At 45.4% G+C, this 17244-nt stretch overlaps 1 pseudogene; it reads right to left on the reverse strand.

The window, feature by feature from the left end:
* Positions 1 to 8825: 8825 nt before the first annotated feature.
* On the reverse strand, positions 8826 to 15809 carry LOC120702138 (annotated as a pseudogene).
* Positions 15810 to 17244: the final 1435 nt, after the last annotated feature.

A 17244-nucleotide genomic window follows, 5' to 3' on the forward strand; every position in this document is an offset into this window, starting at 1 on the left:
TTTTGTTTTCATGTGCTGATTCATGTAAGTGCTCCAGTTTGTGCAGTTAACCTTGGAAGAAAGTTTGAAGGGGACTTCTGCCATTTTGTGGGCAGCTGGATTAGGAGATCCAATGTCTAGGCCAGTGATCATGGTGACATCTAGCAGAGTGGGAGTCTTGGGTCCATGACCAAAAAGGAAACAGTTCAGAGCATCGGACCAAAAATAGCCGATGGTTTTCAGAAGATTTTCATCTTAGTCAAGTGGAGACAATGATAAGCTAAGTGCATCGGCTATGTTCAAATCCTGCCACAAGAGCATATAAGCTTTCGCTACTCTATTGTACCATGTAATCCAGCTCTCAGGAGGGTTAGGCCAGGCTCTTAAGCAGTCGGCCCAGAGGTTCAGATCGATGTTTTGACTCACGAAAGGGATCCTATTTGCTTCACAAGAGATTAAATCTATGGGGTTTCATGAATTCGTGGGCCAAGACAAAAAGATTTTGGGTTTGAAGGATGCGGCAAAAGGATGTCTGACACCTGAAGTTCAGAAATTCAGAAGTATGCATACGATGTCAGGTTTCAGGATTTAAAGTTTCAGAAGCTTAATAAGCTGAGGAATACTAAAAGAGTTAGGCTGAATATTACCTTCAGGCCGCAGATTGCCACATCATCAACAGTAGGATTTGTTGTCTGAGCTGCAGAGTCTGCCATGGTTCAGATCCGTTGACTTGGGGTTTGGTTGCTGTGGGCTCTGATTCGAATTCTGGATGCTTGAGGAGTTCTTACTCGAATTTGTAGAGCTGGGTTTTCAAATTACACTCGGATTTGAGAGCTTGTTTTGAGTTCGGTTCAAGGTGGAAGTATTACTCTACTCTTGTGCGGGTTGCTTCTAGTTTGAATTTCGTCGGCTCTTGGATATTTATAAAAGCCTGATGCATTGCCATCGGCTTTTTGGAAAGTAAATGGATATACACATAATTTAAGGAAGTCGATTTCATTAATAAAAGGTCATTACAAGGAAAGCCGATTGTTACAAAGGAATTAATCCTTCGGCTTTGTGATCCTACCCCTACGATGCTACCTACATCTACCAATCGTAGGTATCTGAGTGCCTACGGCGCTTGGGGCTTCGCGCCGGTGTATCTCCGCCATCGTCATCGTCGTCATCGCTGCCGCTGTTGCCGTCGTCGGCGGCACTGTTGCTGCTTCATCCGCCGCCGCTGCTGCTTCCTTCTTCGTTCCCCTCCGTGGGGGCTTTGGGGGCTTCTTGCGATCAGGGCAGCGTTGTTCTTGCTTTTACCTTGGTATTACTCGTACTGAAGCGTTTTTGATGGCGAGTAGTACTAGTTATCTCGATGTTCGTAGCATGGCTTTTAGTAGATCTGTTGTGCTTTGTTGCTTATCATCTACGAATATCATGTTGTCTTTATGCGATCATGTCATCATCTTATGCTAGCTCTTGTTGCATAGAGTTAGCTGTGTAAAGGCAACACCCTGCTTCTTTTATGTCTAGTAGATCTAATCTGTTATGGTTTGCTCTTATCTCTAAGAGTTGGCGTAATATCTGTTAGATTAGGCCTTGCAAACGGGTTGGATGATCCGGTGGTGTACTAGATGCTTTATCTTAGCCTTAATAGGGATCGTTCCGGGAATCGGCTCTTGCTAATTCTTAGGCCTCTATTTTAGGTTCTGGTTTAGTTATCTGTTACGTTCATTCGGCCCAGTCACGTGTAGGATGTTCCGATCTAGCAGTGAAGCTTTTACCATTGTGGATTAGATTAGTTAGATTTAATTGAAGTAGCTTTACAGTTATTCGCTTTATTTATCAATATCCGGATAGATGCAGATCCAATCTGACACCGGGACTCGATCGGCTCTTTAAAACCGATGCAAGAGTCGTCCCGGGGAGCCGACCACGGCTCGGACTTATGTTTTCACGTGTTTGTGTATGCAGGCTAATCGTTGCAAGCACGTTCGCACCTTCCTGATCGGGTATAGGTCAGGTGGCACACCCCTGCTTCTTCACAAGCCACGGCGCGTGCTGGAATTGCGGGCCGTCGACGAGGGAGCAGTGCCTGCCAGCGCCCCGGCGACCTCCCGGCTCTTCGTGTTGCCTGTCGCTGCTCGCCGGTGGGTTTCGACCGACAACAGTGCCGCCGCCTTGCTTCGCAACCGCACCTCATCACTCGGGTTTGGGAGGCGGGGGTGGTGAGGAGGAGGCCGCCTACAATGAGTAATGCCCATTACTATGTATATGTATTTTTTTAGCCCTCTACATCATCGGAGAAGCTGAAAAAAATGAAACGAGGCCCGAACAAGAAATTGGAAGGGCAATACATTATAACTGAAGTGGCTCCATATGGCGAACCGATCGCCCCCAAAGTAGCCACGCAAAGAAATACATAAGACAAAGCGAATGTCTTGTAAGGGACCACATTCCGATAAGCTTTAGGTTATAGAAAGCTAGCAATCCAAGCAAGCAAAGGGATGTGGTACCGGAAAGAGAAAAAGAATAACTTTGGTGGGAGCCAAAGAAGAACTTCACGGTTCTAGCTGAATCAGAAAATCAGTTAACACTGGACCATGACCAAGATAGCCAAATAGCTGCAGACATTCAAGAAAATTTGATGAAGAACTACATCAAGAAAGAAAAAACGCCAGAGTTTACTGGACAGCTTGAAAAGCATAAGGACCGCTGGAATGCATTTGTGCAATACAAGTGTTCCAAGCTTGGGATTCAAATGGCGCAAAAGGCCAAGGAAAATGCCTCGAAGAAAGTCTATCATCACACTTTAGGGCAAGGTGGCTACATACTCGCAAAACCAAAATGTGAGAAGATGAAGCTGGATTTAATTGACAAAGGTATCATACTTGCGACCATCAACTAGCCAGAACGTTCAAGGAACTGGTACTATGCTCATGGTGGAAGCTTGGACCCAGAGACTGGAGCGTGCAACTTTGGCCAAACTATTCAGCAAGCGACCCATAGTCTACATGAGGCCATACAAGCAGTTGCCCACGGCACATTCCAGCCTGATAGAGAAAAGGACGAGTTGACGTACGCCCTTTAGAATCCAGACATCTAGGGCGCACAAGGGGCAAAGGAGTGGTTCCGTGGAAGTATGGGTTCAGGGACTACATCGATTCCTACAAAAGCCAGCAAAGAAGGAAAAATGAGGAGCAAGAGCACTTGTGAAGGCTAGAGGAACAGCTCCTCTCATACGATGCAAGAATGGTGGATGAGGTGAAACAACAACTGGACTTAGCAATGAGCCAGCAGCAGCAATCACAAGCGGTGCCTCCAGAGCCTAATGTCACCGCGGATCTATTTTAGCGGAAAAGCAGTTGCACCTTTCACGGACCTCCTTGCTGATACCAGAATCGCCGCAATTGAAATGACAGCTCAGCAGCGGTATTCGGTGGATGAGATCATCTAGCAGACACCTTGTGAGCTGCAAACTACCATTAAGAACTTGAAGTTCATGGTTGCATATGCTAACGCTATGCCAAGCCAATCAAGCGATGTCTACCATGGGCAGGAGATTCCGGCCGGATATGCTAAAGTTGGCGTGAAGGAGGTGTGCAGTGATTGGAAGACACTAGAGCTCAATATTCCCGGAGGTGACGGGGAGAGGACACTAGAAGAGGCCATTCATGGCTACATTCTATGGGACAAGCGTTACAATATCCTCAAGCCTAATGAGCAGGCATCAAAGCGCAGCCGTTGACTCCTTTCACCGTCGTCTCCTGGTTCACCTCCTCCGCCACCTCCAAAGAAGTAAAAACAGGCGTTGAGGTCGCAAGCTTTGTTTAAGGAGCCTCCAATGAAGCAGCAGAAGCTGAATAATAAAGCCAAGGAGGCTCCTACATTACCCTAGGACAGGAGTCATGAAGAATGCAAGAGGATATCTGATGCCCAGGTTAAAGAGCACTTCAAAAAGGAGCCAAAGAATGATAAACTAGCGGATCCTTCTAGATTGAAAATTTTTATTGGAATGTGCAAAGAAAATAAGAGGAAGTTCATTCCAAAACCTCTTACGGACTACGAACGCTCGATTACAAAATCATACCAGAAGAGGAAATCAGGGTCTTAATCGTTCGATGTTCCACAGCACAGAGAGCAACCCAAGCAGTCCATAGAACCACTCATTGTGTTAGAGAAGGAACAACAAGGGCTACTTGCTTTTTTGCAAGCATCAAAGCTCCAGCCTGAGCAAATTACAGGGCCACTAACGGAAGAACAAAAAAATCTGATAGCTCCGGTGGTCAAATGGATATTTAAGAAAGGCACCCGCCTTGTCCCCCCAGAGATCATGCCTGTGCTTCCAACGCAAATGCTAGGCTACATGAATTATACATGAAAGCAATGGTAGATCTGCAGTTCATGCAAGGCTCAAAATTCACAGATGACAATTTCCTTCGTGGAGAGGGCATGATATGGAGTAATTGGGAAGAAGTGTACCAACTATACCATCAAGACCAAATCGACATCTCTATTGTCAATTTGTGGCTTCTATAAGTGGTGGTCTTTAAATTTTTTCATTATCATATATAACTAAGGAATATTATTACATGACTTCAACCTATTGATGTCTTGGTTCATTTTGTATCCCGTAGAATGGAGATTCAAACATATAGGAAACAAGGGTACTACAACATCGGCTTCATCAACCTAACTATTGTGAACTTCAAGAACCTACAAGATAAGCCTGGAGAAACATTTAAGAACGTATACAAATACTTATCCGTTCAGCACTACAAGGGTTACATACTATTCCTTGACTTTCAATGAGTGTTTTATGCCGTATAACTCTTTAGTTCAGTAAATTTGAATTTTATAAACCCTAACAATAAGTGCCTCCGATTTCTAAAATCTTATAGAAATGACTGGGTGCAAGTTATCATATTTCCTGACAACAGCTTAGCTGTAGTTATGGACTCTCTCAGGAAATCTCCAGACGTATATAAAGACATGACTGATATGCTGAAAAAGTAATTAATTTAGATCATACCCCTCAATCATAATTACTTTGACATTATTAGATAAATATATTAATTTGTTTTGGATCACTCGCAAGGTTTGGAAGAAATTCATTCGAAAGCATAGAGGTACTTTCAGCGTCGACATAAAATTGAAGACAGACTTTCCGGTATGTACGCGATTCTGCTTTGCACGTCCAATTTAGTTTAGTATAGATCTTATTCAATTGATACTTGATGACATAATTTCTCTTATATAATATTTATCCTTATTATTTGCCATATATATTTTTTTAGATCAATATTTACTATATACATAGGAATTCACATATATGTGAATTCCTATGTATACGATAAATATTAAGGACAAACATTATATATATATATAGTGGAGTTCATACTCTGCTTGAATTACAAATACAAAAGTACAATTGAAATGAAAAAGAACTTAATGGAAAGGAAAATACGGAAAAGAAAAAATGGTGGGGCTTTTGGTCCCAGTTGGTGTTAACAACCGGGACCAAAGGTCCTCTTTGGTCCCGGGTCCCTGACCCGGGACGAAGGGCCCATGCCTTTTGTCCACCCTTGTCTGTCCCGGTTGGGAAACCGGGATAACAGGGGTTTCCGATCGGGATAAATTAAGAGTTCTATAATAGTGTAAATGTTTATCATCTGTGTACAACTCAAGCTTGGATATCTTTGTGTTCGTGATAGTAGTTCAATGCAATGAACATTTCAGCGTGCAAGTCATCTATCAACTCCTGGTACGTGCAATGTCATGTCAAGGCGTGAAATTCAGCCGTTGTACTGCTTTTTTTAATTCTACTCATATTTGAAATCCCGGTAAAAGAACAAACAATATTACTATGGATGGGAACAGTTGAATCTGAATAATAAACTTGACCAGAACATTTAATGTCATAGAAAGCGATTTACAAAATAAAGTGTTGTTATTATCAGAACCTTTTGAACATGTCACATGTGTGTTCATGTTCGATTCTTGCAGGTCATTGAACTACCGATGAGAAAGGGTGGACTTGATGAAGAGAATGCTTCCCAAAGGTTATACAGTTTTTAGATCTGTTAATCCTCATGAATAAATCACTACTAGAAAAGAGGCCTTAGGTACCGGTTTTTTAACCGGGACCTTTGGCCTCGATCTTTGGCACCGAATAAAATAACCGGTATCTAAGACCTACTTTGGTACCGGGTCAAGATTCCACCCGATACCAAAATATTCACGCAAAATATCCTTTGGCTGGGATTCGAACCCACGACCTCTTACCTCGCGCGTTACTCTTTTACCATCTCACCTACACAGCAATTGTGACTAAGAAGGAAATATTTTTCTTTTGAAGTAACCCATGGATGAGTCTAAGGTTACCAACCAGTACCTAAGGCTCATCCATAGGCACCGGTTGGTGGTACCACCCGGTACTAATGTAAAAGTTACCGCCCGGTGCCTATGGAGAGTCGGCTCTTTTATAGGTTCCATCCACCCCAAAAGTACCGGTATGAAGATGAACCGATACCTATGCTAGTATAGGTACGGATTCATCTTCATACTGGTACTTTTAGGGTGGACCTTTGGCCTCTTTTCTAGTAGTGAATCTTACTATTATTCCAGATGAGTTATGAGCTTGAGGGATCGGCATGGAATATATTGAGCAGGCAGCTCCCAACCTGTAGCATATTAGTTTAATACTACACTTTGAGTTATGCTAAACAGAGTATAAAAGGTATATGGAGTTGCTTTTTTGCGTGCAGGTTTGACGACATAATGAAAACATAATTTCAGTTTATATAGTTACATCATGGTCTATATCTAATTTGGACACACGGATACATTCGATTCCTGTAGGGCAAGAATTTCTTTTGAAACTTAATTTATAAATTGTTTTTTCACTATCAATTTCTAGGGTGATTAGTTTTTTTTTCTTTGGCTTCACCTAAGGTTTTGTACTTTATCGATAGTGTTATTATCTGAAACCAGGAGCTAGCTAGGTCATTCAATGAACCAAACAATAGGCACTAGCCCAAATTATAATATTATATAAAATCCAAGTATTACTGATTTTTCAATTCCCCGAAAAATAGAATAGAAAAGTATATATTGGATCATAATTTAAAGGATCACGATTAGCCACATATGTTATAGCATGAAAATATATTTATGTAGTTTTCGTCAGTAGCAACACACGACCATATTTGCTAGTAGGTTTATATTGTTGTGTGTTTCTTATTCATTGTGTGAACAAAGATTGGTAATTTTGTACTATTTTCTTCCCAAATTTGATAATTTTTTGTTGTATATTACTCCCTCCTTCCCCGTTTATAAGGCATGGTGAAACATGACACGGTCTTCTAAACAACACTTTGACCATTTATTTATCATATATTATATCACTTTTGATTATAAACTTATAATCATTGTAAAATATATTTGATTATGAATCCAATCATATGAAATTTGCATTATAAAAATAAAAATTTAATAGTCAAATTATTAGTCAAAGATGACAAGGTTTGAATCTTGATATACGTGTATGCCTTATAAACAGGGAAGGAGGGAGTAGTTTCTTTTTCTGAATTGCTTACCACGGTTACCTCGTGGTGTTGTATATTAGTTTCTTGTTAACATACCCAACCTGAAAGCTGCGGGTCACCCGCATGTGCGGGTTCAGGTGTGGGTGTGACATTTCACCCGCGGGTCTCATTGAGGGTGGGCGTAGCCAAGTGTCGCGTGCAGGGCAGGTATTTGCTCCACTTGCACCTCACCCGACCTGTTGCCATCTCTAATTCGTTGGGTATCTCGACCACCATGGCAGCTAACGAGGATGACGCACTCCAGTCGTCAGTGGATGGGGATGGCAGCATGGCCTTGCTGGGTGACAGCCGGGCACTCCCTCCGTTTCTAAATAACTGTTATTTTTTTATTATTTTCGCACTCTAAGTTTAACTAAATTTATATAAAATATATGCAATATTTATATCTAAAATAAATTTATTAGAAAACTAAATTCAATTATACATCTAATAATATTATTTTTGTAAAATAAATAGTAATATTTTTTATTATATATTTAGTTAAAGTTGTTTCTGGAGAAACAAAAAATAATACTCCCTCGGTCCCAAATTATTGGTCGTTTGACTTTTTTGACTCCAAGTTTGACCGCTCATCTTATTCAAAAATTTATGCAAAAATATTCAAATTTAAGTAATTTTTGAAGAACTTGTATTGATAAAGCAACCCATAATAAAAGAAATGATATTTTGCCAAATTTTTTGAATAAGACGAGTGGTCAAATTTAAGTTAAAAAAATCAAACGATCAATAATTTGTAACAGAGTAGAATTTGAGGGAGTAGCTGCCACCCCTCCTCCTGACTAGCTCACCGAAGCGCGGTGGCGGCAGGTTTACCCATTCACTGCGAAAGGAAGAACATGTGCTGCTTCGTGGCAATCAATTCCTGTCAGGATCACTCCAAATTGGATGTGCCATTTTAGGCTCCTACAGGACTGCTCTTGCTGGCAGCTGGTTTTTGTCTGGAATTTCTCAGGGTACTTAGCTGATTGAGAGATGCATATATGGTATTCAGAGCATGGTCCTCTATTATATGTTGCATTGCGCTTGCTCTCTAGTGACACAATTCCAAATGTGGAAAAATCCTCTGCCGTTGCCTAAAAAATCCGACGAGACATTGGAAAAACCTGGTCATTGCCGGCTTATATCAAAAGATGATGTTTAATACATGCTAGCAATCTGCATGCTTTGATTTCCTTACGGTTCTGCAACAAATGCAAATCTAATCAACTGAACTATGAGGGTCTATAGAATTTCTAATAACATGCTAGTAAAGACTAATCAATCTTCTCTTAGCAGGTTCACAAGCTTGAGCAGATCATGATGCAAGGAGCCTCCCTCCGCGATGCTCACGCACGCCGCGCCCTTCAATGATAGGACCTCGCCTTGATCTCCTTGTCCCCGAGCAGCCGCGCCACCTTGCCCCTGATCTCCTCCGTTGTGACAACCCCCCGCTCGTCGGCGCAGATCCTCAAGCCGGTTCCCCACAGTGGCATGGTCCCCATAGGTCGCAGATGTAGCTTTTCAATAACTGGTCGGCGAAGTAGGGCCACCACAGGAATGGAACGTCGTGCCGCACCCTTTCCATGGTTAAGTTCCGCCTGTGACAGGAAGCACGCCACCGAGAGGTGCCAGAGCACGTGCTGCTAGGGTATAGTTCGCCAGATGGGCCAGGCCCGACGGGCCAGCACTAGCATGGACCGAAAAAGCATGGCCCGAAAATGGTCTGGCCCATGACCGTTCAAGCTAGTGCCGGGCCCATGCCAGGCTCGGTGCCGTGCTTGGGCCGCATTCGCGGCACACGACCTGAGCACGGGCACGGCCTGCTTAATGGGCCGGAATGAGGGTGGCCCAGTTGCGGCACGGTGGCGGCACACCGAGAGCCGTTGTTGCCCCTCCCCCGCGCCCCTGTCGACCGTAGGGGGGAAGGGGTATATATACCGCCGCGCCGGCCGACACCAACCCCCACCCTAATCCTAACTCATTTCTCTCCCTCTCCACGCCGCTCGCCCGCTCTCTTCTCTCGCTCTCGCCTCTCCCTCGCTCTCGCCTCTCCTCGGTCTCCCTTTTCGTCTTCTCGAGCTCCGATGGCCTTGAGCATCCCGGGGCCGGCACTCAGACACGGCACGGCCATCTAGACCCATCATCTTGATCTTGCACAAAAGATGTAGCATCCTCTTCGTCCTCCTCGTCATCTTCGTCTCCGTCGATGCCGCTGGACTATGGTGCCCTAGATCTAGCATAAGGGATCCTCTCTGGAATGCTTTCTCTCTATTTCTGTGTGTGCATAGTGTGTCTCAGTCTCACTATTTCGCACTCTTTCTGTAGATGTAGATGAGATGCGTTGAGGAACCAGAGCCGAAGGGCTGGATCTGTGCTTCATTGACGTCACCAGTGTTCCTGGTGCTTCAGCTACAGAGGTAAGAGCCAAACCCTAACCCTAACCCTAACCCTAGATCTTGGGTCGTCCTTGTTGGATCTCTTCTCTATGATATTTCCCTAACCCAGATCTTCTTGCTCTTTGTAGCCATTGAGGAACCAGGTCACTGGCGAGTGATGATGGCCAGCTCAGACGACGAGATGGTGGAGGTGGGTATGAACGAGGAGTGGCGGTTGTGCGGGTTGGCCGGAGAAGATGATGAGGACGACATGCGTGAGGACCGTGATGCCCTGTTCGACCGTGGCGCTGATGATCCCATAACCATCGACGGCCATGATGATGCACCTGCACCTCCTACAGCTACAGATGGGAACAACGCCAAGCGCTCACGTCCATCTATCTCTCCTATTTGGGATGACTTCGAGAAGTCATTCAAGACCATCGATGGTAAGACGGTCAGGTATGGAGCTAGGTCCCTGCATTGCTCTAAGGAGTACTCTGCTCTCTCTCTCTCTCTAGTGGTGGCACTGGCCACCTTACGCGTCATATTGATGCTTGTGTTAAGAAGGGTGAAAAGACTCGCATGTCTCAGTCCTAATCTCTTTTAATCCTGATGGTAGTATGCGTACTCGGGACTACTGTCCTCTTGTTGCTCATACTCCATTAGTTCGATTGATTGCTAGATTAGATGTTCCTATCTCTATGGGTGAATCTGAGGCTTTTGAAGAGTATATTAAAAATGCTCACAACCCGAAATATGCTAGAGTGTCTAGGCAAAGCACCACTAGAGACATACTCAAGTACTTCACTGATTGCAAGACTAGGCTTGTTGAGACTTTTACTACTTCTGTTAATTATGTGTGCCTAACCTTTGATATTTGGTCTGGTAATGCCAAAGAGAACTACATTAGTGTTGTTGCTCACTACATAAACTCTTACTGGCAACTAGAGAAGAGGGTGCTTGGTCTAGTTCTCATTGATGGGTCCCATAATGGACAAAACATTGCTGACCGTGTTGCATCTGTGCTTGCTGATTATGGTTTGACTGAAAAGGTGTTTGCCATTATTTTAAACAATGCATCATCTAATGCTACAGCCATGCAAAAACTGAGACCTATCCTGTCTAAATACCTTGGTTTTGAGGTCATTAATGAACCAGAGTATGCATCATACAATGCAGACAATGCATCATCTAATGCAGTTATATTCTATATTCTTACATAAGCGTTGTGCATGTCATATTATCAATCTGATTGTTAAGGAGGCCCTCACTACTCTTAAGCCTTTGATTGAAATATTTAGAACTGTATTATCATTCTTAAATTCATCTAATCAGAGAATTTTTGCATACAAAAGTTACTACATTGCAACAGGTGTTAGGCCTAGTAAGTTTCAGCTGGACATGGTTGTTAGGTGGAATTCTACCTTTCTAATGCTTAAGCATCTATTTCCTCATAAGGCCCCTTTCACTACTTTCATTCATGCTCACTATCCTAGGTGTGAAGGTGAGCTCTTGTTGTTAACTGATGAGCATTGGGTTGTGGCACAAAAGGTTCTATCATTTCTTGAGCTGTTTTATGATGTAACTGTTGCATTGTCTGGTCTATATTATCCTACATCTCCACTTATGATTCATTATCTTGTTAAGATTGCTCTACATCTAAAAAGTTATGCTAATGATGTGCACATCAGATCTGTGGTTCAACCTATGATAGAAATATAATAAGTACTGGAAGGACATACCTTTGCTTCATTCTTTTGCATTCATCTTGGACCCTAGAGCTAAAATGAAAGGTTTTACTAGGGTGCTTAGAAGGTTAGGTAATCTCACTAGTACTGATTATGCTGCTTATTTGGTTGGTACTAGAGCTTGACTTCCTGATGTGTACAATAAGTATGATGAGAATATGGTGCTGTTAGGTTGAGAAGGACTAACCCTCCAGTCCTATCTGGTAAGTCAAGATCTGCTTAGGATAAAATTTATGATGAAGATGGTGGTGCTGGGTTGGGTGCTGGTATCTTGCCTGGTAGTCTTAATGTCTAGAGGTACATCTACAACTTCTCTGTTGCATGCAATAAGGTCATCAACTTCTAATGCTTCTGAACTTGTGTCCTATTTGGACTATGACACTGTCAGCCATCTAACTGATGACTTCAACATCTTGAACAGGTGGCATCAACACAAACTCACATATCCAATTCTCTCAATCATGTCTAAAGATATCTTAACTGTTCCTATGTCTACTATATTTTCATAATCCACTTTTAGTATGACTGGCAGGATCATCAAGGAGTGCCGAAGGAAGCTCAAGCCTAAAATGGTTGAGATGCTAACCTGCATCAATGACTGGGAGGCTGCAGAAGCAAGGCAGTAGCAGCAAGTGGAAGACAAGGATATGGAAGAGGCATTTGAAGGACTTTACCTTGATCCTTGATCAGTTATCATTTATGTAATGGATCTGTAATATTTAGGACTTATAGAATCTAGAACTTTAAGTATTGAACTGTGATGTAATTAACTTAATTAGAGCTTGGCCGTACTCTTTTTCCCTCTAGGGTTTCTCACAAGGGTGAGTTTTACCTAGAGAGGTTTTTAATGAGACAGCCATTGCACAAGCTCCTAATAAAATTGATCTTTTGTTAGGTCTTGAGTGTTTTTTATTTTGTCTGATGTTCAATTTCTTAGTTTAAATCTATATTTGTTGCTTTCCTTGTTTGAAAGTGCTTGAAATTCTAAGTTGATTGAGGGTCCTTGGCATTGTCCTGCTACTGCCGGCACTGGCACTACCACTACCGTGCCCCTAGGCTCGGCACAGCACGGCTAAGTGTTGACCGTGTCTTCCTAGTGACTGAAGTTTGGCACAGCGGCGCTAATTGGCACGGCACGACTAATCGCCATGCCTGGATAGTTCCCTGCCGAGGGCGGGCCGTGCTCATGCCGCGCCGTGCGGCCCGTTTGGTTAACTAGATGGTGGGGAGCACAGCTGACAACGAGCCCCTTGCCGGTAGCGCGGCGCCCGAACTCGTCAAGCCATCCCTCGCTGATGCCAGCAGCAAAGTTCGGCCGGGCCACCCACAGGAACGGCCACCCAATGAGCACCAGCCTGTCATCAAGCTCTTGGAGGCTTGGAGCCATTTCGCGTCAAACACCGTGAGGCTCCCGAATAGGGATGAAAGCAGGAACAGGAAAATCCCGTACCGACCGATACCATATCCCTATTTTGCCGATCGAATACCATGTTTTTGGGAAAAAATAAAATCAGGAAAAAAATTCGGGAAAATTCGGCGAATTCGGGATCGAAATTGGTTGGAGAATTTTCCCGACCGAATTAGCGGATCCCATTTTTTAGTCGGTATGCTTCTGTCGGTATTCCCGATTTACAACAGCCCATCCATTCCACCCATCCATTCCAATGCCGATCGCATCCCCGCAGCCCAGGTGGCGCCCACACCCACGCCAACCCCCGCAAAACCTAACCCGAGTAGCTCCCTGGTGGACTGGTCCCAGCCTCCCTCCACACCGCACACATCACCCCCGACCCCGCCACCACCGGCTCCCTGCTCGGCCCCTCGCTATCCGCTCCGGCGGCACCCAGCGCCTAGCGGCGGCTCCTGCTCCGGTGCTCCCCATCCACTCCGCCGCCGACCCCCTACATCCATTCGTGTAGCCCTCAGCCCATCAGCTGCGTAGCCGGCCGGCCAAGGCCACTCAGCCACGGGCTGTCGCCGTCGATAGGCCACCGTCCCTGCCTCCCAGGCTAGGGCCAACTGCTGGTGATTTAGGTTGATGGTAGGTCGCAAACTATGACGGAATCCTCCAGAAAGCCGAGGCATGGCATGGTAAATTGGCAGGCTGGAAACCCTCCTGGACTTGGCTGCACCGTCTGCGTGCTGCTGCTACTGCTACCTACACGAGGGAAGGAGCCTGCAGCCGGAAACTGAAAATGTATGATAAGCTCGAGCGAGCGTGCCTGCTGCAAGCTGACTCATGTGTACTGATCCTTACCTTACTGGTAGCTAGGATCATGCATCGTGCATGTGCAGAACAACGACTGAATATGGTGAATCTATTGTGTTGAGTTCAATGTTTGAAGTGGTTACATGTATTGATGTTCCTGCTTTTAAATACAACTTTCCGACCGTTATGGACATGCTTCCGATCGAATTGTTATGATTTCGATTTCTCATGTATCCAATTTCGTTTTCCCGACCGAGCTCTTCCGTTCCTACGTCGGGCCATGGGAGGCAGGTTTCCTCTTGGGCCCCGAAATGGCCACCGGTAGGTGTGGACCTGGCCACCTGGGCGCCTCTAGCGGGCCGATGTGAAGAGCTAGTATGGGTAGGAGGGCCAGCGCCCCGGACTCGATCTCCTGGAATGTGTTGCAAACAATGGTCTCGGCGAGCCTCAATGTTGGGATGGTCTTGATCACGCTCTGTATCATGGCTATGCATGACTCAGGGACCCTACCGAGGCTGAACCTGGGAAGCTCGGCGGCGCCAATGGCTGGCATCTTCGGGCTCAGCTGGATCTTCTCGTTCCCTCTCGCATATGTCCTCTCCATCTTCACAACTTGATTTTTCTAAACTAAAGACGATGCACGGCACTTAAAAGTTAAAATTGAATTGTTCTACTAGAGTGTTCCTCTGGGTGTCTCAATCGGCCATAGCCCTTTATATTTATAGGGTGAAGAGGTCTGTACCCATTAGAAGTTGAAACCCTTATAAATCCCATGTTAAAATACAACTCCAAACTCGGATTGGGCTTTTCGGACCAGTCTCTCTGGTCTGACTGAGGTGCAAATCTTTCTAGAGCCATAACTTCTTCATCTGAACACCAAATTAGACATTCTATATATACATTTTGATCGTCTCAACAAGATCTATGCAATGGTGCAATCCAATTGCCAATTTCACAATGTTACCCAGACCGATCTAACTGGTTTACATGATCAGTCTGACCGAATTGTCCAGATTGTCTAGCAACCCTTGAATTGTGTCAATTTTGGGTGTCAGGTATTATTTTTTGGTTTGTTCTTACCTATTTCGCTGATGATGCCATCCTCTACCATCTTGGGAATGTGCACCCGCAGGGTGAAGATGGCTGCCGAGAAAGTGGAGAATAGGGCGACGCTCACGCCAACCGTGGGGACCAGATCACGAACAAAGCTCAAGGACACTTCGTCTACCATCCACCTGATCTTCCTGGACCTGATCGTCTCCTCGAGGGTGCCGAGCATCATCGCTGGCAAGCCTTCCAGCAGCTTGATGATGTTTGTGCAGTCGTCGTCGGGACCCATGCTGTCCGGGAAGGAGACCAGCTTGATCCCGCCTGTAGGCGGGGCTGTCGCTCCCGCCTCTCCTCTTGCCAAGGCCTCGAGGATGCGGGCATGGTTGTAATCCGTATTCACGAAGGCAACCTCGAAGCCATGCTCCACGAGGCAGTGGGATAGCTCCAACAGCGGCATGACATGGCCCTGTGCGGGTAAGGGCAGAACCATGACACGAGATCGAGGAGGTGATGCGGAAGCGGCAACGGAGGCTAGCTGCTGCAGATGCGGCTACTGGCTTCAGAGCACGCACCAGACCTCGCAATGTCTTTTTTCTCTGTTGCCTTTTTTTCCCGTCGCACCGCTCCCCACTCTTCCTCTCCCCCGAGTTCCATCCCAATCTTCCCCAATATTCTTGGCGCCTCCCTCCATCGAGCTCCTTCCCTCCCCCTCCCCCCGTTCTGCTGCACCCGTCCCTCTCCATCCCAGCGAGATGAGCAGGCCCAGCTACCGGCCAGAGGTGCGGATGGGGCGGAGGACACGGAGCGAGAACTCAACCTCTGACGACGATAAGTACCCACGAACGGAGCAAGCATTGCGGCCGTGGCCAGTGCTCATCGCGGCCCCAGTCGTTCCCAGTCCATTGGGCTGGTCATCGAGGGAGTCACACTGGGGCTGCCGAAGCTGGGCCTGGCTTGCGACGGCCGCCTACGGAGCCGCTCCTCGAGGTCGGCGGCACGTGGCCTCTAGCTCTGCCTCCTTCTGCCGCAGCGCACACGCCGCACCAACGCCTGGAGTTGGTGCTTCCGCGCCTGCTCCAGCCCCGCGCGCAGCCGTTTGCACGGAGCCAACATCATACTCGTTGGTGTGATCCTCGTAGGCGTGGTTGTGGGAGAGCGAGCGAGGGCTAGTGAGACCCACTGCATGGAGCGGGACGGCACGGAGGCTGAAGCACCCCTTGCCACGGCGGCCGCAACCCACCCAAATGTGCCACCGCTGCCTCCCACCAGGTCTGACGGGGCGGCGGCGCTAGCGCCACGCGGAACGCGTGGAGGGGCGTGCTGTGCTTGGCGTGGAGGCGTAGGCAGCGGCCCAACATGGTGGCAGCCCGCAGGCGAAGTCACCGCGGCGGCTCGCAGAGGCAAGCCCAACCATTCTTCTGCTTTGTTTTTTGTGTGACTGCCTAGCTTCCACCGAATGAATCAGATAATTATTACTGAATAGTATATTAATGAGGGGTACAGTCATCTTTTCTATATCTCTTTAATCTGTTGTAAAAATCCTAGAATGTTCTACATTTCAGTATAGAGGGAGTATGTCGTTATCTAAAAGAGTAAAGGTCACGCCTAACTGTAATGTGGCACATTCATAGTCAAGCCTAACTGTAATGTACTAATGTGGCACATTCTATAGAAACAAGTGTTCATACATTGATCAATAATGTTTTCTAATTATGGCTTGGCACGATGAAGAGTTCCTTGTCTAAAGGATAAAAGGTTAATGATTTCAAAGCAAGACAAAGAAATAAAGATATGAGAATGAAAAGTGGAATTCATTGTTGATGTGGAAGGCTTAACTTATTGAGGTGAGGGTAAGTGGTGAAAAAACCAACCGAGATGACTAGTATGAGCTACTAAAAAAACTTTGGTCAACTGATGGCTTATCATGTGCTAATTGCTAGGGTGAAGTGGCTAGTATCTGTAGGGGTTTTCGAAGTATCATATCTAAACCCTTTTGGGAGAAGCAATGTAATGCATCAACTACTTTTTGAAGTGAATTAAGGTTCCATGGACAGATTTGCAAATGTGATGGGAAATCTAAGTCACTAGCTCAAGTATGGATTTTCTTAAGAGAAGATGTGCAATGTTGAAATTCCAAGTTTGCTAAAGTCAAAGTATGGCAAAGCTGAAGTGTTTCAGAGCTCAAGTGGTTGAATAGTGATTTATATTTAATCTTGAGTATATGTATATTGTACTATCAAGAGAGATGCAACATTGGTTGATTGATAATACTCAAAGTGCTCATAGGCTACCCCAGCGAGGACCCCCTGTAA

This window comes from Panicum virgatum, chromosome 4K (assembly GCF_016808335.1).
Source record: "Panicum virgatum strain AP13 chromosome 4K, P.virgatum_v5, whole genome shotgun sequence".
Taxonomy (NCBI): domain Eukaryota; kingdom Viridiplantae; phylum Streptophyta; class Magnoliopsida; order Poales; family Poaceae; genus Panicum; species Panicum virgatum.